Genomic DNA, 24,330 nt, shown 5'->3' with positions numbered 1-24,330 from the left:
TAGGCAAAGGCATGAGAACATCTGCTCTTGTGTCCTCTCGCCACGTCCCATCACAGTGCATAGTAGGTACTCAGCCGACGTGAACAGTATTGAATTGACCATCCCTGAGAGAGGAATTCTCAAAATACTGCTGCCTGATCCTTTTTTTTTTTTAATTTTTTTTTTCAACGTTTATTTATTTTTGGGACAGAGAGAGACAGAGCATGAACGGGGGAGGGGCAGAGAGAGAGGGAGACACAGAATCGGAAACAGGCTCCAGGCTCTGAGCCATCAGCCGAGAGCCTGACGTGGGGCTCGAACTCACGGACCGCGAGATCGTGACCTGGCTGAAGTCGGATGCTTAACCGACTGTGCCACCCAGGCGCCCCTCTGATCCTTCTAAGGGCAGAGACCCCACTTCCCCAAACGCTCATTCTGCCTTTGAGAGCCTGTATCAAAAGGTTCTCAGCTGAAGCAAGGTCTGTTTGCCGGTGACTTTTCCCTCGGGTTCTAGTGCATCTTCTAAAACAACATAGAAATTTAGTCCCTTTTACAGGTACTTAAGATACTCATCTGTCTCCAAACCAAATACTCCCAGCTCCCTGTGGGTCCTGGGTCCAGATCCTTCCCCTCCAACTTTTTCTTCCATATATTTTTTGGTTTGTAATATCGCCCCCCGCCCCTCTTTTTTTAAGTAAGCTCCACACCCACCTTGGGGCTCGAACTCACCACCCCAGGATCAAGTCTCATGCTCCACCGACGGAGCCAGCCAGGCGTCCCTGTAATATTACACTTTTAAAAAGTGATGTCTGGGGGCGCCTGGGTGGCTTGGTCCGTTAAGTGTCCGACTTCGGCTCAGGTCATGATCTCGAAGTTCACGAGTTCAAGCCCTGCATCGGGTGCTGTGCTGACAGCTCAGAGCCTGGAGCCTGCTTTGGAGTCTGTGTCTCCCTCTCTCTCTCTGCCCCTGCCCCACTCGAGCTCTGTCTGTCTGTCTCTCTCTCGAAAAATGAATAAACATAAAAAAAAAAATTAAAACAGAAAACCAAAAAACAAAGTGCACAAGGAAGCTCTGTGGGATGATGCTTGTACAGGTTTATACATATGTCAAGACTTATCAAGTTGTATACTTTATTTATTATTTTTATTTTTTAATTTTTTAAATTTATTTTGAGAGAGAGAGATGGGAGAGGGGCAGAGAGAGAGACAGGGAGAGAGGATCCCAAGCAGGCCCTGTGCTGTCAGCGCAGAGCCCGACATGGGGCTTGAACCCACGACCCGTGGGATCGTGACCCGAGCCGGCATCAAGAGTTGGTCGCTTAACCGACTGCGCCACCCAGGCGCCCCTATATTTATTTATCATTTAATTTTTTTTTTAATTTTTTTTTTCAACGTTTATTTATTTTTGGGACAGAGAGAGACAGAGCATGAACGGGGGAGGGGCAGAGAGAGAGGGAGACACAGAATCGGAAACAGGCTCCAGGCTCTGAGCCATCAGCCCAGAGCCCAACGCGGGGCTCGAACTCACGGACCGTGAGATCGTGACCTGGCTGAAATCGGACACTTAACCGACTGCGCCACCCAGGCGCCCCTTATTTATCATTTTAAAAGTAGGCTCCACACCCAATGTGGGGCTGGAACTCATGACCCTGAGATCAAGAGTCACACGCTCTACCAACCGAGCCAGCCAGGCGCCCCTCAAATTGTATACTTTAAACACACACGGTTTATTGTATGTCAACGATACCTCAAGAAAGCTGTTTAAAAAGCCTGCTATTTGGAACTGGTCCCACCTTCTCGATGTCACTGACTGGGGGGGTGCACAGAAGGGTAGCTGGCTCCCTCAATGTGGTCACTGTGCTTTGTGGTAGAGCCCGAGGTCATGTGAGCTTTTTCAGGAGTTATATTGCCGCTGTCTAAGTTCAGCAGCAATGCCAAGATTTTGACGTCATGAACATTAGAACCAGGTCTCCTCTAGCTTTACCATGCGTCGCATCAAGGTCACTTACCCCTTTCGTGTTCATTTTGTTGGCGTAACCGAGTAGGAGACGGCAGAGCGTGGTGGAAAGGGTATGAACTCCGGGGTCAGGTTCTTTTGAATGGAAGCTCAGAGTGGGTAAGTGACTTAGCCCCTCTGAGTCTCACGTTCCTCATCTGTAAACGGGGTCACGATTTCTGATCTCACGGAGGGGCGACAATTAAATGATGCAGAAAGGCACTTAGCACCGTGTGTGGTCTGTTGAGGTGTCCGATGAAGAGAAGCTAATTTTGTAGCTGTGTCACTCCTGCCTGTCACAATAGTTTAAATCATGGTTATGTGTATGCCAGACTTCTCAGAACATAACACGCTCTCTGTATTTGATTAGCAGACCCGCACATCTTTATTGGAGCGTCTAATACGAACACCGAGATGAGCCGGTCAAAACCAACCCCATGGTGCACCACCGCTAAGTTTCCTCCAGCTTGATCTGCATTCCTTGGATTGAAAGTAATGAGTTTGGCCCTGCATTTAAAAAAATTATTTATTTATTTATGTTTTAATGTTTGTTTATTTTTGAGAGAGGCAGAGACAGAGCGTGAATGAGGGAGGGGCAGAGAGAGAGAGGGAGACACAGAATCCCAAGCAGGCTCCGGGCTCCGAGCTGACAGCACAGAGCCCGACATGGGGCTCGAACTCATGAACCGTGAGATCGTGACCTGAGCCGAAGTCGGACGCTTAACCGACTGAGCCTCCCAGGCGCCCCTGGTGACGTTTCTTTAAATAAAAAAAGGTGGGGGTGCCCGGCTGGTGCAGTCAGTAAAAACATGTACTTCTTGATCTCCAGGTAGTGAGTGCAAGCCCCACCTTGGGCTTGGAGCTAAGGATAAAAAAGAGAGAGAGAGAGAAAGGAAAAAAAGAAGAGGGCGCCTGGGTGGCTCAGTCAGTTAAGTGTCCGACTCTTGGTTTCGGCTCAGGTCGTGATCTCACTGTTCATGAGAGAGACTGAGCTCCAAGTCAGGCTCTGTGCTGACAATGTGGAGCCTGCTTAGGATTCTCTCTCTCCCTCTCTCTCTCTGACCCTTCCCTGCTCTCAAATAAATAAATAAACTTTAAAAAATAAAAATAAAAAATAAAATACAACTGAATGCAACATCAGAAATATATTATATATATATGTATATATGTGTATATATATATACATATATATATGTGTATATATATATATTTCAGATATATATATATATATATACATATATATTTCAGTTCCTAAGTTGTACTTAGCCATAACCGGGGTGCTGTTTCAATAGCCACAGGTAGCTAGTGGCTATCGAATTGGAGAACGCAGATATAGAATGTTTCCATCAGCACAGGCTCTTGATTTGGACAGCGTGCTCTAGAAAGATTAGGGAAAAGCCCAAGTGGGTCAGTTTGTTTGTTTATATCCTGACTTGTTCCTGAAAGGATCAGAGGCTGCCGAGGACAGCCCGAGGCCATCAGAACGGTGCCCTCTGGCCGGAGATGGGAAGGTTGACATGTGGGCTGAGTCATGAGTGGAGTAGCAGAGAGAAGCCAGGCCCCAGTGGAGCACTGACCTCCCCCCAGTGGAGCACAGAAAGGAAGTGGGCGGGAAAGCGGAGGTGGGCATGTCATGGGAGTGAGGGTCAAAGGACAAGGCCATGAGCTGTCCGATGTTGAGCAACGAGCAAGCTTCGGGAAAGAAGCTTGCTCCTCTCAACAATATATGCTTATCTGACCTGTTTAATCAAGGAGTCCCCCGTGCCCTTCAGTTCTCAGATACAAATTCCAAATTCCAGCTAATCAGATGCAATTAAGGGATATTGTTGGTCGGGCGCAAGTTCTGACTTGCAGCACTGTGGGTAGGATGCCAGGCCTGGGTCCGCGCTCACCACCCGCTGGCTGTTTCAGCAGCCGTTGCTGGAGGCAGCAGGGCCGGGAAACATCCTCCCGGTGGCTGATGAGAGCGGAGAGGCTCTCACGCAAGGGAGCCAGGCCCCGAGTGGTTTCCTGCGGCACTTTTAAAGCGCAGATACACTCTGGGGATGGGTTCTTTTGGAGGGCAAATCAGAGTTTTTTTACCTGTTCACTAAATTTGACTTTTTTTTTTTTAATTTTTTTTTCAACGTTTATTTATTTGTGGGACAGAGAGAGACAGAGCATGAACGGGGGAGGGGCAGAGAGAGAGGGAGACACAGAATCCGAAACAGGCTCCAGGCTCCGAGCCATCAGCCCAGAGCCCGACGCGGGGCTCGAACTCACGGACCACGAGATCGTGACCTGGCTGAAGTCGGACGCTTAACCGACTGCGCCACCCAGGCGCCCCTAAATTTGACTTTTGCATTAAACTTGTTTCTTGGGATTAAAGATGAGCCAAACATATGTGACAATGACTTTAAGTTTTGTTGGGAAGTTCAAAAGCGTCATAGGGTGGGATGGGGTGCCATGGGGAGCCGTTTATTGCTTAATTTGAGATAACAGATTCCCATAATCTTTATTTTTACTTTTGTTTTGTGGTGTAACCGACTTAGAGCAAAGTGCAGTACAGTTTAATGTACAGCTTGGTGAATTTTTACATACGTAGGTACCTGTGTAATCTCCACCCGGAGCAGGATACAGGACATTTCCAGCACCCTGCAAGGTTCCCTCGTGCTCCCTCCTGGTCTATTCTCCTCCCCAGAGGTCGTTGATATTCTGATTTCTACCACTGTCCGTTTGCTCTGCCTGTTCGTGAACTTCATAGAAACAGGATCGTATCCTATCTGTGTCTGTGTCTGGCTCCGTTTACTTGTAAGCCCACGACACTTTTTTAGGGAAAATTTTGTAAATACAGACCTATAATCCTTTACCTAAAACCATTGGGGCCAGATGGTTCAGAATTCAGAATTTTTCATGGTTTAGAAAGGTGTCATGAGGGGCACCTGGGTGGCTCAATCGATTAAGCATCCGACTCTTGGTTTCAGCTCAGGTTGTGATCTCACGGCTTCATGGGTTCGAGCCCCACATCAGGCCCTGTGCTGGTCGTGCGGAGCCTGTTTGGGAATCTCTCTGCACCACTCACCCCCCCCGCCCCGCCCCCACCCCGGCCCTGCGCCGTCTCTGTCTCTCTCAAAATAAACAAATACACTTTAAAAAAAAAAAAAAAGAAAGAAAGAAAGTGCCATGATGGATTCCCTTAACACTGTATGTTACAAAATACCCCCAGCAGGCTGTGGGGCAGTACCTGGTAAACATATAAACAGTTCTGAGCAAAGTCCGCCAACATTCACACACTAAGTGGTGGAAAGAGAAGCCGTAAGTGGCCTCACATCAGTGGAGGCTCGTTTTGCTGCCAAATGAGTTCACGTCAGGTCAGGCTTTGTAGTAAAACTTACGATAAAAATGGCTTTATCATACAGATTTCAGCAGTTTGGGGATTTTGAAACTGCGAGTAAGGGAGAGCGGACCTGTTAGTTCCCAGCAAGCCATCGGCCCTGTGGGAGGCAGACTTCCTGGGTAGCGGGAGGATCCGGTGCTGATAGAAGTTTGCAGAAAGCAGCCGCCCCCACTGGACTGTGTTCACGCTGGGTCTGCCGGGACCATTTCTCTCGGTCAGGACGATCAGGCAGTCCACGCATCAACTGCTGACACAGAAGGCACACCTTTGCCAGGTGCCTGTGTCTTTGGGCATTCTTCTGGGATCCCGATCTTGGCTTAGATTTTCTTTTTCTTTCTTTCTTTTTTTTTTTTTTTTTTGAGAAAGGGAGAGAGAGAGGGAGGGAGAGAATGAGTGGGGGAGGGGCAGAGAGAGAGAATTCTGAGCAGGCTCAGCGCTGTGTCAGGCTCCCCCGCTGACGTAGCGCAGAGCCCAGCGTGGGGCTCAAACCCACGAACTGTGAGATCATGACCCGAGCCGAAAGCAAGAGTTGACGCTCGACCGACTGGCCCCAAACATGGTCTTTCATGTGGCCAACAGTCCTACTGCTTGGAATGTTTCTGTGTAACAAAGGAGGAGGTCATCGCAGAATTATTTGGAATAGCGATAAATTGAAGGGATATTGAGATAAACTGTTGTGTTCTCCGCAGCCCTATAAAGAATGTTGCAGAACAGCATTTCCTGTATGATGTTCCACGGACCCAAGCCTCAAGAAGATTCCTCAAGGGATTTCATAGTGAAATATGTTTAGGAAATGCCAGGCTCCTCTTGATGATTCACAATGTACATTAGTAAATTAAAGACTCTGAGAAATTCTCCAGGAAAGAAGCCCATTTCAGTTGGCATAAGTCAGTACATCCCAAACAGGTGGGGAAGGACTCTGCTCTCCATAGCAAAATGGCTCTGGGGTTCTGTGGGACCAGTTTGGGAAACACTGTGATAGCCGACTCACGAATAAAGAGCTGAGTGAAAAGCACAGGTTCTGAGAATCTCCGCAGCATGATTGAAACTAACCAACCAACCTATGTACATATTTGTATTTGGGAAAAAAAAAAAAAAAAAAAAAAGTCTAGCAGGACACATTCCAGAACTTTAACGGTGGCTGGGGTGCTGGAATTATTAGGTGATTTTTATTTTTACCTTTTGTTTTCATCTTTTAGCTTATTTGGGTTTCTTTCTTTTTTTAATTAATTAATTAACTAATTAATTTAATTTGTTTTTTTAATGTTTGTTTTTGAGAGAAAGAGAGACAGTGTAAGAGGGGGAGGGTCAGAGAGAGGGGGAGACACAGAATCCGAAGCGGGCTCCGAGCTCTGAGCTGTCCGCACAGAGCCCGACGCGGGACTCGAACTCATGAACCGTCAGATCATGACCTGAGCCGAAGTCGGATGCTCAACTGACTGAGCCACCCAGGCGCCCCTAGCTTATTTGGGTTTCTTAACTGCTTTTAATTACTGTGTATAACTTTTAAAGTTAGCCAAAAAGAAGAAGAAGAAGAAAGAAAAGAGAAGAGAGGAGAGAGGAGAGAGGAGAGGAGAGGAGAGGTGAGGAGAGGAGAGGAAAGGAAAGGAAAGGAAGAAGAGGGAAAAAATTGCCAAAGATCCTGGGATAGCCGGGGAGGCGCGTCCACGACGCGGTTGCACCTAGACTTGCTGGGGCCTCCAGCTCCAGGAGAGGCCAGGCCCTTATTTAGGCAGAGACATCCCAAGCTCGCATTCCAGTGGGAATCCTTCCCAGCGCATTCCTCCTCTGCACGGCCGCGTCCAGCTGCAGCCTGGCTCCTCCCTCCCAGGGCCTCCCTCTCCTTTGGTCGCCGCCACTGGCCCAGGCCAGGCCGCACATCTGGACCTTGTTAGGGGCCGCCGGCACCAAAGCCGGCACATCTGGCCGCCTCTAAGCGACGCTCGCGGCGGGGCAGCAGAGGGGAAGGGGCACGTCAGGACAGGGCCGCCCGGCGCGCTCCGAGGCATCTGGAAGTGGGAAGTCGGTGGGCGGCTGGCCGCAGACAGTGCCCTGCCAGGCAGGCCGGCCCTGGCCTCCAAGAGCCAGCAGGGTAGCGCCCTCACTGGCCGGGCAGACAGAGGCCCGCTGAGGCCTTCCCAGGCTGACGAGGGCAGGCCCAAGGAGAGGCAGGGCCTCTCATGCATGGTGCTCTTGCCCTCAGGGAGGCCTGGGCTGGGTCCTGGGGGGCTGCTGGGACGGAGAGCAGAGGGTAGTTTCAGGACACTGCAGAGAAGGAATGCACAGGGACAGGGACTGCCTCTGTTCCTGGTGGCCAAGACGTGGGGCAGCCGGTTGGAAAGCAGGGTCTTGTACATTAGGATGGAGAATCCGCTCGTTTGAAAGGAGAAAGGAAGAAGGTGCAATGTGCCGTGTTGGAAGCAGAGCGTCCCCACTTCCTTTTTCTTACACTGGGACATGACCAGGCCCGTGGCTGTCCCCGTGTGGTGCCATTATTTGTCCCCTTTGGGCCTGTTAATCTCAGGCTTTACCAGCCCTGCCGATTCTTTCCTTGAGACAGCAGCAGCCGCTCCTGAGATCCTTTGCAAAGTAAGGCAGAGATAAAACAGCCGGTCGATGAAACGGAAAGCCCATCAGCTCAGCCCTTGTCCCTCCCTTTTGTCCTGTGGCCTTGGACCTTGCGTGGCTCCCACCTGGATGGTCCCTGTGATCACAGGAGCCCCAGTTTCCCCTGCCTCTTCTCTCCATCTCCCCACCTCCTCTCTACCCGCCGGCCCTGCCCATCACAGTGAGTGGCTCACTCATGGGCCCACCCACACTAGGGTCCTTGGAAAAACTCTCAGGAAGATGTAATGGGATGGGTGCCAGTTGTGAACCTAGAAGCCAAGGGCTTCTAACCAAACACATAGGCTCCCAAATCCCACCACTTATCCCTCTGAGCACCAGTTTCCTCTTCTCTGAGAACAAGATCTCTTAGAGGACTGTTTTTTTTTTAATGTAAACAATTTTTTTATTATTTATTTATTTATTTTAATTTTAATTTTTTAAATGTTTATTTATTCTTGAGAGACAGAGAGACAGAGAGACAGAGAGACAGAGACAGCATGAGCAGGGGAGTGGCAGAGAGAGAGGGACACAGAATCCGAAGCAGGCTCCAGGCTCTGAGCTGTCAGCACAGAGCCCAGTGAGGGGCTCAAACTCACGAGCCACGAGATGATGACCTGAGCCAAAGTCGGACGCTTAACCGAGTCACCCAGGCGCCCCAATTTTTTAAAAATTTTAAATGTTTATTTATTTTTGAGAGAGACGGAGAGAGCTCCAGCAGGGGAGGGGCAGAGAGAGGTAGACACAGAATCTGAAGCAGGTTCCAGCCTCTGCGATGTCACCACAGAGCCCAATGCAGGGCTCGAATCCAAGAACTGTGACCTGAGCCGAAGTCGGACACTTAACCGACTGAGCCACCCAGGCGCCCCTCTTAGAGAACTGTTTTAAGCTCTGCATCAGGCTCTGTGGTGACAGCTCAGAGCCTGGGGCCTGCTTCAGATTCTGTGTCTCCCTCTCTCTCTGTGCCACTCCCTCCCACCACCACCCCTCCCCTGCTCATGCTCTGTCTCTCTCAAAAATAAAAACGCTGGGGCGCCTGGGTGGCTCAGTCGGTTAAGCGGCCGACTTCAGCTCAGGTCACGATCTCGCGGTCTGTGAGTTCGAGCCCCGCGTTGGGCTCTGGGCTGATGGCTCAGAGCCTGGAGCCTGCTTCCGATTCTGTGTCTCCCTCTCTCTCTGCCCCTCCCCCGTTCATGCTCTGTCTCTCTCTGTCTCAAAAATAAAATAAAATAAACGTTAAAAAAAAATAAAAAATAAAAATAAAAACGCTAAAAAAAAAAAGATTAAAAAAGAAGTATTTGATCTGTAGTTAGATTTCCACAAAATTTACAGTTGAAAAAGTAGATTCACGTACCCAGATTGTTCCAAACATTCTTAAAAGTTTTCTGAAAACTGAATTATCAATTTTTTTATTTAAAATCATATTAAGTTAAATTAAAAATGTAGCTCCTGGGTTGCCCTAGCCACTTTTTGTTTTTAATTTTTTTGGTGTTTATTTATTTTTGCGAGAGAGAGAATGTACATGCCCCAGCGGGGTAGGGGCAGAGAGAGAGGGAGACAGAGGATCCGAAGCGGGCTCCATGCTGACAGCACAGAGCCTGATGTGGGGTTCGAACTCAGGGAACTGTGAGATCATGACCTGAGCCGAAGTTGGACGCTCAACCAACCCAGCCACCCAGGTGCCCCCTTTAATCATTTTATCAAGACTTTTGTGCCCATCGACTGCCAGGTGTAATAAAAGGAAGCAGGGAAAGACATTGGTCTGGAAGGAAAAAATTAGGAGGAGGGACCAGATAAGGGGACCCTAGGTCCTTTAGCCCCTCCATGTGCTAGGCTGCCACAACACGGGCCCCTTCGCCCTCTCTTGCATTCAGTGCCCTGACAGACTTCAGAGCAGGAACTGGTACCTTTGTTCACAAGTGAGGCAGCCAAGACCCTGAGACTTGAAGCAAGGGGGAGGCAGGAACCCTGGGTTACCAGTCAGCCACTGTTCGCCATATTCTGAGATCTAGGTGCTTCCCCCCGACCCCCAGCCTCAATTTCCCCAAATGGGTTACGTAAATGAGAAGGGGGTTGGTTTGGGTTACTGGGCCCATCAGAACATTTTAGAATTATTCAAATGGACATTTGGCCGGCCCTCACTTCTCGAAATTTCCACAATGCTGCTCTGTAAATGAACAGATAGGAGAGAGAAAGAGAACTTATCTTTCAGTTCACATGTAGTTTGTAATATTTGTGTCCACAGGTTAGGACACCCTCTCCCAGTCTCAGGGTGCCTAGGAAACCTAATTAATTATGGAATTATGGAGCGCTGCTTGTGCTAATATAGAATCAGGGCCGAGGGAGTTAGGTGTCTCAGGGGATATTTATAACGAGCTGTGGCAGTCTGGTGAGTCACTGCTCTGCTCTCCAAGAGGACGCACCTGCCTCCCAGGAGGGGAGGCTGTCGCTCACTGGTCAGGCCCCCTTTCCTGGCCGGGCTGGGGACACATGCCATATTTGGGGAATCCCCCCCACTTCCCCAGGCTCCCCTGGGACACTGATCAATACAACCCACTCCCCTTCCGCCTTTTAGCAGGATTTCCCAACAGCCTCCCACTTCCCAGACTGAGGCGGTGCTGTCCGTCACCGTCATCGATGATGCTACGGCCTGGCTGCAACCTGGGAACAGCTCACAGCAGAGGGACTCCTTCTGGGAAGGGTTTCTACGGTCAGGCCCAGCTGTGCAGCCAGGCTCTTGAGCTGCTTCCATCCAGGGCTCATTCTTCCGAGATGCAGAGAAGCAAAGGCTGGAGAGCAGAGGGGAACTTCGAGCCTCTTCTCTGTGCCAAGCCCTGGCTGGCGCACTTGGCATCGCTTAGCTCACTGAAGTTTCACAATAAGCTGTGTGACATTTTACACACTGGACAGCCAGAGAAACTGAGACGTGGGGAAAAGCAGCTAGGAAAGAGCACACAGCTAGAAAGTGCTAGAGCCGGGAGATGGAACCAATAGAAAGGAGAGTAGATTTAATCCCAAATATATTTATAATTACATTAAATGTAAATGGACTAAATGCTCCCAACCAAAGGTACAAATTGTCAGAATGGAGACAGGACAAACTCTCTGGGGTTTACAAGAGATACATCCAAAACATAAAAGATTCAGAAAGTTCGAGGGACCCGGAGGCTGAAGCAGGGGTCTCTGAGGCTGCAGGAGATGATCCTTTTCCCAAACCCGAGCCCTCCAATTTGTCCCTTTCTTTGTCTTGGCTGCAGTGGTCCCATGAGCGTGTGGTTTAACGGGAGACATTCAGGCACTAGCATTAAATGAACAAACCATGTGACCCCGGACTTTCTTAGGTGATCTGAGATTCAGCGTCCTCTCCTGTAAAATGGAACAATAATCCATACCTAATAAGGCTGCTGTAAGAGCTAGAGAGAACTTGTTCATGGCACCTGGCACCAGAACTCTTACTGTGCTTATTTTTTGTTTATGTTTTGATAATTTAAATGTACCTATGTAATTGAAAAGACTCTACGGACGGTCCCTGACAGTCTGATAAAATATTAAAATCTTGGGGCGCCTGGGTGGCGCAGTCGGTTAAGCGTCCGACTTCAGCCAGGTCACGATCTTGCGGTCCGTGAGTTCGAGCCCCGCGTCGGGCTCTGGGCCGATGGCTCAGAGCCTGGAGCCTGTTTCCGATTCTGTGTCTCCCTCTCTCTCTGTCCCTCCCCCGTTCATGCTCTGTCTCTCTGTCCCCAAAATAAATAAACGTTGAAAAAAAAAATTAAAAAAAAAATTAAAATCTTTTCCCTGTGCGTTTTTGCTGGGGCTGGAGCATGGAGGGCTCTTCCTTCGAGGCTGGGAAATTTAAGGGGAGCCAAGAGGTAACTCCAGGATGCCTTCTTCCTGTTTGTTTGCAAGTCTGACTAATCTGTTGCTCTGTCTCTGATTAGGTCACACTCTTGCTCAGACCCTAACCTTGACAGTTTCCTACAGTCTGTGTGTCAGGGTCCCTCCTGTCTCCAAAGCATCTAATCGCTTGCTTTCTGCCCTCTCCTCCTGACTATGGACTCACCCCTGCAGGCAGGCAACTGCTCAGTCCTTCCCTGCACCCTCCTTCAAGACTGGCAATGTGTCCCCACGGTCCCTACCACGGCTGCCTCTCCCCCTTTGTCGTCGCTCTCCCTTTTCTGCAATTCTGAATTCTGAAAGCTCTAAAAACCAGACTTTAAAAAATAAGCCTGATATAAACTGATTTGGCCGCAAATCTGGTCTGCCTGCCGTGAGGTTATTTAAAGGCTTTATTCTGTCTCTTACTGCTTGTACATTTCACCACAGAAACTTCGCTGTGTTTAATTGAGGGTGCTGCCCCAGACCCTGCCGGGATGTTATGTAGTGTCAGCATGTGCATCACGTGACCCTTCTGAAATCTGGAAAGCTCTGAGAACCCACACGTGTTCTGACCCCAGGCTGCAGTAATGACAGCCTGAGGGCCCACCCTCTGCTTTATGTACTCACCACTCATCCTGGTTACAACCTGGAAGCGGGCATGAGCCCCTCCCTTTCACAGATGAGGATACGTAGAGTTGAATAAGACTCAGTCCCTGCTCTCCTCACGCTCACGCGCGAGAGCTCTATCTATACCTGACTGGGACATCAGGTGGGTGGGTACCATTATTATCCTCATTGGACTGTTAAGGAAATGAGCACAGAGAGGTTAAGTAACTTGCCCGAGGTTACACAGCTTAGAAGTGGCAGAGCCTGGATTCGAACCCTGTGAATCTGGCTCCAGAGTTCATGCTGTTAACTAGCACACAGCACACACCTTGGAGAGACGGACCCTCTCGGTGCAACGCAATGAGACCATCATTGCCGGCAGGACGGGCAATACCAGAGCACTGAGGGGAGGACTGGGTACCTTTTTAGCCCATGGTGAATCTTCAGGGTAGCTGGAACTGTTCCCTTTAAAAAAATATATTTTTTTAAGGTTTTATTTTTAAGTCATCTCTGTACCCAACGTGAGGCTCGAACTTACAACCTCAAGATCAAGAGTCTTATGCTCCACCAGCTGAGCCAGTTAGGCACCCCTGGAACGCTTCCCTTTAAACACCCAAACTGGGGCGCCTGGGTGGCTCAGTCGGTTAAGCATCCTACTCTTGGTTTCGTCTCAGGTCGTGATCCCACAGTTCATGGCATCGAGCCCCACGTCGGCTCTGCACTGACAACACGGAGCCTGCTTGGGATTCTCTCTCTCCCTCTCTCTCTGCCCCTCCTCCACTTGTGTATGCACACATGGCCGCCCAGCCTCTCTCTCTCTCTTTCTCAAAATAAATAAAAAACATTTTTAAAAAATCTTAAAACCCCACCCAAACCATTATCTTCGTTAGGAGCTCTTTCTGCACAGCTTAGAAGTGGCACAGCAACGAATTGTATCTTACTGCTACATAATTTAACCTTGTCTTGATAACTCAAGGCCATGATTATGATTACTGATGTTTGTTACTATTCTGAGACCTCAGTTCTCAAACTATCAGCCAGTTTCTCATAGCTGTTCTTATGCTTGCTTCCAAGAAACGGTGGGCTGGGAATTCAAGTGACCAGCCTTGTTAGAATTATGTATAAAGCAAGGGTACATAGGTGTGCAGTGAGGCGAAAGCTTTTTTTTTTTAATTTTTTTTTTAAGACAAGCGTGCTTTAGCTTTTGTGCATGGAATTTATGAGATTCAGTTTGGTTACTTATTCACATATCTTTCCTTATTTCCTGGTTCCTAGATGTGTTTTTGAGAGCTGAGGGGCCTGGATAAGCCTCCCGGATATCTGATTTCAAACTGGAATGTGATCAGATTCCCAGGGAAATTTTTTCAAAGCTGCCTAGAGGCCCATTCTGGACCCTGAAGTGGGACGTGGGCTCTACGTTTTGAAAAACTGAATTGGGAGCCACGTGTACTTATTGAGCACCTCCTGTATCCTCCACGCACTGGGCACTATGGGCAAGGAAACCCGTGAGCCCAGTCCTCATGCATTACAACATCCAGTTGAGTAGACAGATTGAAACACATGATGTCAACTAAGGCTAGCTCACTTTCAGCGGGGACTGGTGACAGTGGTACGGCGGTATACGAGGACATCGCCACTTGGTGTGGGGCGAACAGTTGGGATGTGGAGTCGGCAAACTTGGCCCTGAGTATCTGCCCCCTGACCTGTCAGCAGACTCGTATCCTCTGTGAATGTCAGTTTCCTCGTCTGTAAAGTGGGGATAAGCCACTCTCCCTCCCAGGGTTGTCATGACAAGGGACTGCCTGGGAAAGCACCATGCAAACTGTCAAGTGCGGTCCAGGCATGCTCAGTGAGACTCCGGCAGGCCGCAGGGAACACTGACCCACTCTGGTTACTCCCCGGCATGAGGCTTCATTGTGAAGCTGTGCAGGGAAGGTAGGAAGCCCGGGAGGCGGTCCCAGCAGACAGAGAACAGCTCTCTGGAACAGCTGGGTCCTCGTTCTGAGGTCCTTGGATGCTGACACCGAACCTAATGACGGACTCTCTCCGCTAATGTCTTCTGCTGCCTCCTGGCTTCCGCCACTTGGCTCCAGTCCACTGCCTTCTCCTCGAGTAGCCCTCCCCTTCTGCCCACTCGATGGTTCTCTAGTGTTTAAGCATCCCTGCGAGAGGGAGCTGGCTGGGTAAGCCACTGTCCGATACAGAAGGGCCCCACTGGGCAGGGTGTGAGTGCTGGGCTGCCCCTCCCCCAGGCCCCTCCTGCGTATCCAGCCTGTAAATGGCTGCTTTGTGTCAGGCCAAACCTTGGCTGGGACAGTTGTGGCCAGGGTGTGGGCTCCTATGGCCCGGCAGCGTGAGGTTGTGCCTGTGGGGGCTGTGGCTGCAGCTTGCCCTCAGAGGGAACCGTGCAGACTGTCCATCGGACAATGTGAGCTATTTTTATAGAAGGAGGACAGCACTGAGGCATTTAAGCTGGCCAGCAGACAGCACCTGCCTGTCATGTCTCACGTGCCACGCAGTGAAGGCCAGCCACAGCCCACGGTGTGCGATCTGGGGAGGCTGCGGTGCCCTCTGTCTCCGTGTTCTTCAGGCTTCCCTGGTGGATGACCCTCTCTTCTCGGTGGCCCCTGCCCCCACACACTGGCCGGTGTGGCTGCGCGTGTTCCCCGATCCTGTGAGTGGAACCTGCTTGTGGTACTTCTCCACGAAGTTGTTCACCGCAACACTAGATGTGGCAGAGAAAAGTTAGAACCAGATCATATGTTCAGCGGAAAGGGGACTAGTTACCTGTACTGTATTGGGGTATATTTATATGAGAGTGTGCATGTATGCATTAAGAGTTATGTGATCAAAGAATATTTAATGATGTGGTAAAATGTTTTTTAAAAATGACAATTTCAGGGGCGCCTGGGTGGCTCAGTCGGTTAAGCGGCCGACTTCAGCTCAGGTCATGATCTCGCGGTCTGTGAGGGCTGTGAGTTCAAGCCCCACGTTGGGCTCTGTGCTGACAGCTCAGAGCCTGGAGCCTGTTTCAGATTCTGTGTCTCCCTCTCTCTGACCCTCCCCTGTTCATGCTCTGTCTCTCTCTGTCTCAAAAATAAATAAATGTTAAAAAAAAATTAAAAAAAAAATAAAAATGACAATTTCAGGAGTGCCTGGGTGGCTTGGTCAGTTAAGCATCTGACATTGGCTCAGGTCAGCAATCTCATGGTCTGTGAGTTCGAGCCCTGCGTCCAGCTCTGTGCTGACAGCTCAGAGCCTGGAGCCTCTCTTTCTCTGCCCCTCCCTTGCTAGGTAGCTCGCTCGTGCTCTCTCTCTCTCTGTCTCTGTCTCAAAAATAAATAAACCTTAAAAAAATTTTTAAAGAATGACAATTTCGGGGCAGCTGGGTGGCTCAGTTGAGCATCTGACTTCACCTCAGGTCATGATTTCATGGTTCGTGGGTTCAAGACCCACATTGGGTTCTGCACTGACACTGTGGAACCTGCTTCAGATTCTCTGTCTCCATCTCTCTCTGCCCCTCCCCCACTCGTGCTCTCTTTCTCTCAAAAATAAACATTAAAAAAGTTGTTTTTATGCCAATTTGGCATTCTTTATATGTGTGTATGCAAATGTGTTTGTGTGCATTTATCTAGACATATATAATTTACATAGAAGTAGATTTTTATTTTATTTTTTTTTTCATGTTTATTTATTTTGAGAGAGAGAGAGAGAGCATGTGAACAGGGGAGGGGCAGAGAGAGAGAGAGGGAGAGAGAGAATCCCAAGCAGGCTCCACGTTCAGTGCAGAGACCAACGTGGGGCTCGATCCCACGAAGGTGAGATCATGACCTGAGCCAAAACCAAGAGTCAGACATTCAACTGACTGAGCCACTCATGTGCCCCCAGAAGAATTTTATATAAAAAATGTTGGTAGGGATAGGAGCAAATTTTATTTTGTTTTCTTATTTATGCTCTTTTTCTACATTTTTTTTTTCAAAAAAAATTTTTTTTACATTTTATTTATTTTTGAGAGACAGAGACAGAGCACAAGTGGGGGAGGGGCAGAGAGAGAGGGAGACACAGAATCGGAAACAGGCTCCAGGCTCTGAGCCATCAGCCCAGAGCCCGACGCAGGGCTCGAACTCACGGACCGCGAGATCGTGACCTGAGCCGAAGTCAGTTGCTTAACTGACTGACCAGGTGCCCCTCTGTTTCTACATTTTCTACAACAGATGTGTTATTTTATAATCAGGAAAAAAAACCCTAATTATCATTAAACAAAAACAACATGCAAAGGCATTTAGTGGCTCAGTCAGTTGAGTGTCTGACTCTTGTTCTCACTCTGTCGGCTCAGGTCCTGATCCCAAGGGTCGTGGTGGGATGGAACCCCGCGTGGGTCTCTGGGATGAGTGTGGGTCCTGCTTAAGATCTCTCTCTCTCTCTCTGTCTCTCTCTCTCTCTCTCTCTTTCTGCCCCTACCCACCCCCCATCCCACTCACATGCAGGCACAGGCTTCCTCTCTCTCTCTCTCTCAAAAAACAAAACAACAACCCGCCCCCCCCCAACTCCATCCTCAGGAAAAAAGCTTACAACACATTGTCTATTCCACACTTTTAAAAGATCCATAGTTCCCATGAGGGAGTTGTATTTTCAGGGAAAATGAAGTTTTCCGTTAACATGATGACCCTCAAACGGTGGGATTTCCGGTGTCAGTGCTCTAAGAGGTGTTTGGAGGACAGCAAAGCCTCCTGGTTGCCTTGAAGTCAAAGCCCAGAGGGCCCCTCCTCTGGTTTCCTGCACGGGGACGTTGTGAGGGTGGCTGGAGGTAGGGGAGGCGGACGTGATCCGAGTGGACAGAGCCAGGACGCTTCCTAGACAGAGCGCGTGTTCCCAACATTAGAGTGAAATGAACATTTATGTTGTCATTGAAAACGGTGACTGGGTTCTTGCTTCCCTTCCTGGGAAAATCCATCCCTCCCAGGGGAAGAGGAGAGGAGGGAAGGAGCCTTAACAAGCACTGCGAAGCCACTGATGACCTCGGGTGTGTGGGGGAGGGGAGAGTTAAGGGAGGGAAGCAGAGGGCATTTGCTTTTTAACTTTTGTCCTTTATAACAGTTCAAAAAGAGAGCATTACAGGTGATTTTTATTGTGCGCGTATGTGGTTTTTTGGGTAGTCTTCAATACATTTTTTTTATTTTTTAAAGATTTTTTAAAACGTTTATGTATTAGGGGCGCCTGGGTGGCTCAGTCGGTTGAGCATCCGGCTTCGGCTCAGATCATGATCTCACGGTCTGTGAGTTCGAGCCCCACGTCGCTCTGTGCTGACAGCTCGGAGCCTGGAGCCTGCTTCAGATTCTGTGTCTCCCCCTCTCTCTGATCCTCCCCCGTTCATGCTCTGTCTCTCTCTGTCTCAAAAATAAATAAACATTAAAAAAAAAAGTTTATGTATTTATGAGAGAGAGACAGAGCATGAACAGGGGAGGGGCAGAGAGGGGGGAGACACAGAACCTGAAGCAGGCTCCAGGCTCCGAGCTGTCAGCACAGAGCCCGACGCGGGGCTCGAACTCATGAACCATGCGATCGTGACCTGTGCTGAAGTCAGACGCTTAACTGACTGAGCCACCCAGGTGCCCCCCAATATATTTTTTAAAATGTTCATGTATTTTTGAGAGAGAGCGTGTGCACATGTGGGGGAGGGGCAGAGAGAGGGGGACAGAGGATCCTAAGTGAGCCCTGCACTGACAGCACAGAGCCCGATGTGGGACTCGAACTCAAGAACCACAACATCATGACGCGAGCTTAACCAACCGAGCCACCCAGGCACCCCTGCTCCTCAATGTTTTTTATCGTGAACACAAGATACTTTTGTCAGGGGAAAGAATGTCATAACAAAAGGACCAGACAGATTGGGTGGCCATCCTGCTACCCCACCCCCCCCCCCACAGGCTACCGACTGCCCTCAACGGAGGGTCAGAATCCTTGGGCTCGCAGCTTCGCACACTTGGCAAGGGGGTGGGAAATAGGGCAGAGAACAGGCAGCGTTGGTCTTCTGCTCTGCCCACTCCAGCCCCTCTGGACACATCTCTGACCCCTGGGTGGCAGACCCAGTTGGCTCTTATCGGTGCGATGGCCTTAGCTAGCTCCCCAAGCTTGACCTCTTTTGTGCCTCCCTGCCCTGAGCCAACTGCCCGGCCTCCGTGCTTAGCTGGACTCCGGCCCGACCCCTGTCTGACCAGCGCTTTCCTGGGGCTGGGAATGCCCAGCCTTTCACTCACTGGCACAGGGCTGAGCGTTGATGTTACAACTACAATCTCAAGAAAGGCGCATCCAGCCTTCACACGGACTACCCAGAGTTTATTTGGCCTCGAAGGTCAAGGCCCAGTCTTTCAGTCAACAGGTGAGCATAGCACGAGATCAACAGACACCCCTGAGTGAGATAGTGTGCCTGGCCCTAACTTTACGAGGCCGCCTGCAAAAGCATCACAGACTTCGAGGTCCTAAGACACCTGTCGAGCCTCCAGAAATGGCAGTCCCAGCTGTGGGACCTTGAACATGCCCCTCTGAACCGTGCGTCCCTCCTCTGTAAAATGGAGACCATAAGGATCTCTTTTACCCCGGAATTCCATCAGGAGCAAAGAGGTTAATGTATGTGAAAATGCTTCGTGAGCCGAAAGTGCTTATGTGGTATTTTCCGTAAAAACCCATTTTGGTGCTGTGAGAAGTTTTAAAAAATCAACTAGTTCTCAAATGTTTGTAACCTACTAACTACGTGCCCCCAGGACTTGACTTAATTCCCCTAACAGGTCAAGAAATAGAAGACACTTGTAACTTGTCACCAAGGAACTTCTGCTCAATTTGGGGAAATGGAACAGTCATATTAAAAGTCTGTCTTCTTTCTGGGGCGCCTGGGTGGCTCAGTCAGTTGAGCGTCCTACTCTTGATTTGGGCTCGGGTCATGATCCCAGGGTTGTGGGACTGAGCCCCGCATGGGGCTCAGTGCTCAGCGTGGAGCCTGCTTGGAATTCTCACCATCCACCCCTCTCTCTCTCCCTGTGTCTCAGGGCACCTGGGTGGCTCAGTGGGTTAAGCATCCGACTTCAGCTCAGGTCACGATCTTGGGGTTCTTGAGTTTGAGCCCCGAACTGGGCTCTCTGATGTCAGTGCAAAGCCCACTTAGGACCCTCTGTCCTCCTCTCTGTGCCCTTCCCCCGATCATGCCTTCTCCCTCTTTCCCTTAAACATAAATTAAAAAATATAATAACAGGGGCACCTGGGTGACTCAGTCGGTTAAGCGTCCGACTTTGGCTCAGGTCATGGTCTCGCGGTTCGTGAGTTCAAGCCCCACGTCGGGCTCTGTGCTGCCAGTTCAGAGCCTGGAGCCTGCTTTGGATTCTGTGTCTCCCTCTCTCTCTCTCCCCCTCCCCTGTTCACATTCTGTCTCTGTCCCTCAAAAATAAATAAACATACGAAAAATTAAAAATATATAGTAATAAAAGTAAAAAGAAACTGTTAAAAAAATATATTCCCCCCCCACACTCAGCGTCTTGAAAGAAAGAAAGAAAGAAAGTCTGTCTTCTTTCTGCCAATGACTGCAGCTTGAATCTGGAGACACTCCTCTGGCAGTGAATGGGAGGTGGCAAGAACCCCAGTTCGGAGGTAGACAAAGCTGAGTACAAATCGGGCTCTTCCCCACAGTCAATTCCAAGAGACTGTGTACAAGTCCACTTCTTTGTCTGAGCTGCAGTTTCCCAGGCCGTGAAAAAGAAATAGTGATGCCTGCTACCTTACGTCGTGGTGAGGATTGAAACCATGCAGATAAAGTGCCTAGCTCAGTCGATATTAGAAATCTCCAAAGCGAAGAAAGGGACGAGTTTCCCCGGCTTTTAATTTATTTTTAATTATGGTAAAAAAAAAAAAAACACACACACACACACAAAATTTACTATCTTAACCATTTGTAAGTATACAGGTCAGTGGTGTTCAGTATATTCACATTATTATTGCGCAACGAATCTCTAGAACTTTTTTATCTTGCAAAACTGAAACTCTATACCCATTAAACACCAATTCCCCATTTCCCCTCCCTCCCCCACCAAGCCCCTGCTAACCACCATTCTACTTTCTGTTTCTGTGAACTTGACCACTTTAGATACCTTCTACAAGCGGAATCATTCAGTATTTGTCTCTCAGGTCTGGTTTATTTCTCTTACCCTAATGTCCTCCGATGTGGGGCTCGAACCCACAAATCTCAAGATCGTGACCTGAGCCAAAACCAAGAGTCAGGCGCTTAACCAACTGAGCCACCCAGGTGCCCCTATCCATTCATCTTTGGTGGACCTTTAGATGACCTCAAACTCTGGGTGGAATTGTGGATAACACAGCAAAGAACATGGGTATGCAAATATCTCTTTGAGACCCTGCTTTCGATTCCTTTAAATATATATCCCAGAAGTAGGATTGCTGGATCATATGGTAGTTCTGTTTCTTATTGTTTGAGGACCTTCCAGACTGTTGTCCCTAGGGGGTGCACCATTTCACAATCCCACCAACAGTGGACATGGTTCCAGTTTCTCCGTGTCCTTGCCAATGCTTGTTACCTTCTTTTTTTTTTTTTTTTTTTTAAGAGTAGCCATCCTAATGGATGTGAGCAAACAGGATGTCTTTTTGTAAAACTATTATAATCTCTTCTCACTGCTCCCACAATGCTTCTATGGAGTCTGATTACGCGACTGACCCGGTATTTGGTCAAAGGAGGGTGTTTTCTCTGCGATCCTTGGAGACCCAGGCAAAGTTGGGCAGGGACCCCAGTGCTTTTGCCCTGCCGAGAGCTGTCCCCGGTGGCCTGTGGCTGGAGAGGTGCACACATGAGCTGCAAAGGCAGGCCAGATCTGCCACTATTTTTGCTTTGGCCCGAAAGAAGCCACCCAGGAATAAAGGTACTCTCGGGCGGGGGGGGGGGCACATCCCCTCATATGGCCCCTGTCACCCTTCTTTTTTTTTTTTTTTTTTCGTTTTTTTTTTAACATTTATTTATTTTTGAGACAGAGAGAGACAGAGCATGAACGGGGGAGGGTCAGAGAGAGAGGGAGACACAGAATCTGAAACAGGCTCCAGGCTCTGAGCGGTCAGCACAGAGCCCGACACGGGGCTCGAACTCACGGACTGTGAGATCGTGACCTGAGCCGAAGTCGGCCGCTTAACCGACTGAGCCACCCAGGCGCCCCTCCTTAATGGCCACTCCCTGCTGTTATCTTCCTCCTGACATCTCTCCCAAGGTTACCCTGGGGGAAGAAATTGTTGACGAGTTCAAGGCCAGGGCTGTTTGGTTCTGTTGAACGAGCTTTGTGGGGTCTGGAGGCATGATTGAGGCCCAGACAAAGAGGCGGCCGGCACCGGGGTGCAGCACAGCTTGAGGAGGACCCCACGCTCGGGAAGCTGGATGGAAAGCTCCGGCTCTGGCCGGAAGAGAGAAACAAGAGAAAATTCCAGATGTGGGGCTTGCAGAAAGAACATAAGCCGACTGTTCGGTTGAGTGGGGCCAGTGGCATTTCCAAAAGGGAGGCGATGTGTGCAGTGGTCAGCGCTTGACTTGTAAAGTGAGGTAAGGTTTGGGTTCAAACCCGACCGGCTCCACCGCTTACTAAATGTGTGGTCTTGGGCAAGTTGTGGAACTTCTTTGAGTCTCAGTTTCCTTATCCTTAAAATAGGATTCCTTAAACAAAGGGGGGCGGGGCGGGGGGCACCTGGCTGGCTCCATCAGTAGAGTATGCGGGTCTTGATCTCGGGGTTGGGAGTTTGAGCCCATGTTGGGTGTACAGATTACTTAAAAAGATAAAATAAAATGGGAAGGAAAATGCTACCTCAGTGAGCTGTTGTGAGATCAATGTTGTTTATCAAATAGCACCCTCTGTATGCCGGGGGCTTCGTCAAACACCCTCTGGCACACAACATATAATACAGGGCTCAAGAATGAAGGCTCTGGGGGTTGCCGTTGGTTAAAAGCCCAAATCTACTACCCGTTAACTGTGGGAAGGCATTTTACCTCCCTGGGCCTCAGTCTCCTCATCTTTAAAATGGGGATGAGGGGCGCCTGGGTGGCTCAGTCGGTTAAGCGTCCGACTTCGGCTCAGGTCATGATCTCGCAGTTCGTGGGTTCGAGCCCCGCATCGGGCTCTGTGCTGACAGCTCAGAGCCTGGAGCCTGTTTCAGATTCTGTGTCTCCCTCTGTCTCTCTGACCCACCCTGTTCATGCTCTGTCTCTCTCTGTCTCAAAAATCAATAAATGTTAAAAAAAAAAAATTAAAAAAAAAATGGGGATGATAGGAGCGCCTGGGTGGTTCCGTCAGTTGAGCATCCGACTTTTGATTTTGGCTCAGGTCGTGATCTCACCGTTCGTGAATTCAAGGCCCACGTCAAGCCCCTCGTGGGGCTCTGTGCCGACAGGGTGGAGCCTGCTTGGGATTCTCTTCCTGTCTCTGCGCCCCTCCCCTGCTCTCTCTCGCTCTCTCTCTCAAAATAAATAAATAAACATTTTTTTAAAAATGGGGATGATCAGGGGAAATGAGCATGCCTGTCTCCCCAGGTTGACATAGGCGTGGGGGAGTCCTGGCCGCTGAGGACAAGTGCTTTCATTTAACGTGCTCACAACATGCCTACTGTGTGCCGGCGCTGTGCTGGGGACAGGCGATCAAGGATGAACTAGACACAACCCTGCCTTCCGGAACTCGGAAACTTTAAAGGACGAGACAGACAAGGAAACAGCTCATTTGAGTACAGACCTGGGGTGGGGAGTGTTGGCAGCCATGTTCTCCACAGAGGCAGAGTCTCGAAGCTGAACTTGCACAGCGCCCTTACGTAAAATCAAGAATTTCTGATCAAAGCGCAGTAGAGCTGATGGAGAGGGGGCATTGCTTCCAGCCCCCTTCTGATGCCACCAGTTTCTCTGGACTCCTGTCGGCGACTTGGGCGTGGGAGGAGGCCTGCGTTTCTCTTTGTCTTTTCCGTCTTCCCCATATAAATCGGAGGGCTGTGATGGAGCATCTCAAGGCTCTGAAACCATCCTGGTGTCTCTCCCATCCCCGGAGAAGAGGTTCAATAGAACCCACGAATGGACAGATGTGTGGAGGATTGACATTCTGGAATGAAGACGCCATCAGACCATTGGACGGGTGTCTGGGGATCAGGAGACACGGCAGTTGTCTGTCCTGTCCAAAGGACCTCCCAAGAGACCCACCACTGATTGCGTGGTCCCTCGTTTTCCCTGGAGTACTGTCCTGCCTCCCAACTGGCGGAGAGTGGGCAGGAGCAGGCATGTCGTCTGGGGACTACAGAGCGCCTTTCACCCACCCCCTTGGGGTCCAGCACGTGCCCGTTCCCTGCGGGTCACCGGGTCCCTGTGTTTTCAGGGTGACAGGCTCCTGACCACAGGAACAAACCAGAGAACTTTGTGTAAGCCCAACGCAGTGTCGGTGGCCAAGAGGGACTCTTGTTAACGCAGACAGAGAAGAGAATAAGAACCGGCACGGGGGTCCTGGCTGAGCCTTAAGGGACGGGAACTGGCCTGGGAGTGTCACTAACCCCAGTGGCTGAGCCAACCCTTCCCCCCCTCATTGAGAGGGAGGCTCCAGGACTCAGCCGCCTGGTTTCTCCTCCTCCACCAGGCCTGTCACCGTTTCCACACACAGCAGTGTCTGTGGGGGTGGAGGCTTTTTCCAGACATGTATTTAAGTGAGGAGAGAAAACAAGGCGAGTCGCCCAGGATTTGCCAAGTCAGTAGGCAGGAACACAACCCGGGAAGCCAAAAATAAGACACCGGTGAGGGTCACCCTGCTCTCCGGTGCTGCAGAAGGTTTACGGCCCGTGAGGAACACTCTATAATCACACTTTTGTTTAAGGATAGCCCTTGATCCCA

At 49.8% G+C, this 24,330-nt stretch overlaps 1 long non-coding RNA gene across 1 annotated transcript; it reads left to right on the top strand.

Annotated features, from left to right (window-relative positions):
* Window positions 1–4,431: 4,431 nt before the first annotated feature.
* Window positions 4,432–6,366, top strand: LOC122490607. The gene is made up of 2 exons (XR_006299165.1): window positions 4,432–4,657; window positions 6,041–6,366. It is a non-coding gene; the product is annotated as an uncharacterized LOC122490607 (long non-coding RNA).
* The last annotated feature ends 17,964 nt before the right edge of the window (window positions 6,367–24,330 follow it).

Source organism: Prionailurus bengalensis, chromosome B2, assembly GCF_016509475.1.
Source record: "Prionailurus bengalensis isolate Pbe53 chromosome B2, Fcat_Pben_1.1_paternal_pri, whole genome shotgun sequence".
Classification (NCBI taxonomy): Eukaryota; Metazoa; Chordata; class Mammalia; order Carnivora; family Felidae; genus Prionailurus; species Prionailurus bengalensis.
Note: the sequence above shows the minus strand (reverse complement) of the source record. Positions and strands in the feature narration are given on the sequence as shown.